Source organism: Lynx rufus, unplaced genomic scaffold, assembly GCF_022079265.1.
Source record: "Lynx rufus isolate CCGP_SWC_20201006 ecotype Redwood Valley unplaced genomic scaffold, mLynRuf1.p SCAF_5, whole genome shotgun sequence".
Lineage (NCBI taxonomy): Eukaryota > Metazoa > Chordata > Mammalia > Carnivora > Felidae > Lynx > Lynx rufus.
The window spans coordinates 59,863,039-59,867,746 of record NW_025814867.1 but is presented as its reverse complement, the minus strand read 5'-3'; positions in this window follow the sequence as shown (position 1 = coordinate 59,867,746).

The window sequence follows — 4,708 nt, the reverse complement described above, 5'->3', positions numbered from 1 at the left end:
AGAATTTCAAGATGGACTTCAAGTGTGATTCATTGATCATGACTGATTTATGTATGTAATATGCCAATTCTTATTTAATTACAAATACATATAATTACATATACCCAGCCACATTTTAAAAAGGAAGGAAGGGAAGGAAGTGAAAGAAGAGAAGGAAGGGAAGGGTGGAAGGAAAGGGATGAGTAGAGTAAGGAAGAGAAGAGAAGAGAAAGGGAAGGAAAGGGGAGAAGGAAAGGAAGTGAGAAAAGGAAAGGAAAGGGGAAAAGGAAAGAAAAAAGAAAAGAATAAAGGTATTTTACCAGTACCAGGCATGTGAACTGAATTCAAATATATGTATATCATTAACTGGAAATTTGATCATGGGCAAGTTGCTTATTCTGTAATCAGTAATTTTCCTTTATGGAAAAATGTTGAATTAAGTATATTCTATAAGACTTGCCAATATCAACATATTGTGAATCCATGTAAAGAAAAGTAGATCACAATAAAGTATTTTGGTCAGTATGGCACCCAAAAAGAAATAGACTCTGAGTGAGAATGTAACTTACAGGAAATCAAGGGGATTTAACTGTTGATCAGGGTTTTACTATCAAATTTCTTTACTGATCCCATTTTAGGAGTGCCAACTAGAGACAAGGTAAAACAAGGTTATTATTTCAGTATATCTCAGTTCGTAATCTCCTGTAGTTTAACTATATCACCAGAAGAAAAATAACTCCTTTAAACCTTGGGTGTGCATGTTTTTGGTTTTTGGGTTTTTTTTTTTCTTTTGGTTTGTTTTGTGTTCACAAAAGGGCTATAAAATTTTAGCTTCAGTGATTTTTATCCTTAGAGAATATTGCTGAATTGGATCACACTAAAGAAAAAAAAATCTATTTCCACATGCTACAGATTTATGTCATCTAACAATTAGTAGATGAACTCTATGAAAGCCAGGGGAGGAATCAAGAATAACTAAAATAATGTGTATAAAGAACAAGAATTTGGCAGAAGAAAAGAGTAGTAAGCAGTATGGGCTGGTAGAGAAATAGATTGTGATGCAGGTGACAGAGGATAAATTTGGAAAGTAAAATACCCGGTGTTGAATAACCTGAATGATTTCAAAACTATTAGGAAAATCTGGTCCTTCTGTTGAAAATTTTACTAAAGCTGCTAAAGTGAAATATTACATAAAATAATTTAAGTTTCACAATTATATTCTCATAACATTAAAAAACAGATAATAGGCAAATGTATCCTTTGATCTACTTCCTTCCCCAAGGTCCACTCTCTTCCCCAAATGGAAACTCAGTTAAATATTATTCATAATTTTAGTCTGTTTTCTATAAATATATGTGCAAATATAAATATATACTTTGGTTTTGACTAAATGTCTATTTTAAATAGCAAACTACAAAATGATTTAAATAAGTGTGGGACATTTGCAATGGACACACATTATATGTAAAAACACAGAAACTTTGAAAATAATAAGATGGATGATAAAACAATATGAAAACACTAGCCAAAATGGTAAAAATTATATTAATGGAAAATATACTTTAATGAAACAGTGTTATCAGAGATAAAGAGAAATACTTCACAGTGAAAAAAAGATTATTCAAAAGAATATAAGAATCCTAAATTTACATGAAATTAGTAGACACCCTTTAAAATATACAAAACTTAAGCTTAAAGAATCAAAAGAAGAAAAAAATTCAAAATTGTACTTTCATATTTTCAAAATACTTTTTTCCCCCAATAAATTATAGAGCAAGCAGACAGTCAATAAATATGTGAAAATTTAAAAAAAATCAACTTAACATAACTTCTATTTTTACAGACTACTACCAAACCACTTTAATTGGGTGAATCTGGTCTGCATTCCAAAAATATACCATATTATAGGACACAAAGTAAGTCTCAAACACTTAAAAAATAGCCTTGAATTAAAATTTTTAATGTTTTTTTTAATGTTTGAAAACTAATCAATATGGCTTAAAATAGCCTTTGGAACAATGGAAGTCGGAATAAATATTAGAAGTGGGGTGGCTGGGTTGCTCAGTTGGTTAAGTATCCAACTCTCAATTTTGGCTCAGGTCATGATCTCACAGTTCGTGTGTTTGAGCCCTGCCTGCATCAGGTTCTGTACTGACAGTGTGGGGCCTGCTTGGGATTCTCTCTCTCCTTCTCTCTCAACCCCACTCTCAAAGTAAATAAATAAAAACTTAAAAAAAAAAGAATAAATATTAGAAGATATTGGACTGAAAAATAATGAAAATGTGACATCTCAAAAATTAGAAAAGGTGAAAATCTGTGAGCTAACATTTATTCTCAAAATGCTACCTGACAGCATAGAAAACCCAAAGATACTGGAAACTAATTAAATTAGAAAGAAAAAAAAAAGTGAGCAATTGAATCAATGAAATCAACAACACATACACACTAGAAGAGTAAGCAGAGAATAATCAAGAAATGATGACTGAAAATAAAACTTTTTACAAATATCCAAAATGGAAAATGGACATCATTAAAAATTAAAAGGGTAGCAATAATATTTGAAAAAATATGTCAGTAAACTTGAGAACTAGGATTAATGGAAACTCACTGATTTCCAAAATGCACACTAGAGAAAAAAAAATTTAAATACTTATATACCTGTTCAAAAATTGAATCTCTACCTAAATTTTTCCTACTGTAGAAACTCTGGAGTTAAATTTACCAACACTTACTAATCGTACAAACTCTTCCAATATATTGAAAAGAGGGGAAAAAAACTGCTCAGGTCATTTTATGAGAAACTAAATCATTATTATTCAGAGTTGACATAACTGGGGATATGTGAAATTGAAAAGAATCTACCAAAATAAACAATGAGAATTAAAATATGAATTTTTAAATTTTCTAGATATGAGTTTGAATACAAAATTAAATGTATTTCTTAAGAGGAAAAGTTTTTAAGATATTACCTATACACATTAAATACATAGGAATCTATGTAAAAAAGTGCAAATCTTTACAATAAAAGTCACGACTGAGAGAAATCAGTTGCGCCCTAAATCAGTCAATTGATATAACTTAATCATCATGGATTTTCAGATGGATTAGAATATTTAATATTGTTAGCATTTTATTTTTTCCCAAGCAGATCTATAAACTAAAGAAGTCCTAATAAAATTCCATCAGATCTGTGTCCAAATGGATGTGATTTGAAAACTTATATGGAGAATACTTATGTAAATTTTGTTTATGAGCAACAAAACCTGATGATTTATTATCTACCAAATAATGAGACTTGTTGTATGAAATTGATGAGATTTATACAGACAATAAAATGAGAGTTAAGATACATACTTGTACATATATAGCAACCTGATTCATGAAAGACACCAATTCAATTTGGTAGGAAAATAACTGCCTTTTCAATAGATATTTCAAGGTCAATAATATATCTACATGCAATAGAAAGGAAGTTGATTACTATCTTGCATCATAAAAAATACACAAAATACATTGTAAACCTAAATGTGAAAGCTTAAATTATGAAACTTCTAAATGACAGAATATCTTCCGGAACTACAGGAGGGCAAAAATAACTTCATAAATCACAAGTTCCCTATAACAGAACAAATTGATAAATTATACTTAAGTATATTAAGAAGATAGTCTCAAAAATCAACATTAAAATTGAATTATATTTTAATATAAATAAATTACAAATGTCTATAATAAAATAATGTTATTATAACAAAAAATAACTCACATCCACGATGCACAAAGAAGTTTAATAAACCTGTAAGACAAATACTGCAGTAGTAAAAATGATCAAAAATTTTAATCAACTTGAAATATAGATTAATAAACCATTATATATCTCTATATATAGAGATATATGAATGATAAAACCGTACTGTGATACTTCTGCATCCCTTTGACACCTGGGCAGGGCACCTGGGTGGCTCAGTCCATTAAATGACCAACTCTTGGTTTTTGCTGCAGTCATAATCTCACTGTTGGTGAGATCAAACCCTGGGTCAGGGTCCGCACTGCCAGTGCAGAACCTGCTTGGGATTCTGTCTCTCCTCTTTCTCTCTGCCCCTCCCCCAGCTTTCATACACTCTTTCTCTCTCAAAATTGAATACGCATTTGAAAATAAATAAATAAACATTTAAAAATAAATATAATTTAAAGATAAAAATAAATAAAATTAAAAGTAGTGACAATACAAATGTTTGAAAGGCTTTGGAGCAACTAGTAATCTCACAGTTTGCCTTGGGAATATAGATTCATACAACTTTGGAAAATTTTGGCAATGTCTAATAAAGTTAAATATTTGCATATTTTATGGCCCAGCACCTTCACTCCTGTATATAACCAAGAATGATTGTGTATTTCCATGAAAAGCTTAGAGAAGCTTTATTCACAGTAGAGTTATAACTTAACCTAGTTGTCCATGAGTAGTAAAATTTTAAAAATCAGTGGTAGGATATTCTACAAAATACTACAAAATACTACAAAAATACTACACAGTCTTGAAAAAGAACAAACGTTCCTTGAAGCCACAACATGGGTGAATGTCATAAACATAATCCTGAATTAAAACATCAAGCACAAAAGTACATATATTATATAGTTTCATTCAAATAATGCAGGCAAAATTAATCTATGGTAATAAGAGTAGTGACTAGGTTCAGGGGAGTGTTAAGGAGGGTTCTGAGCTGAAATTTGC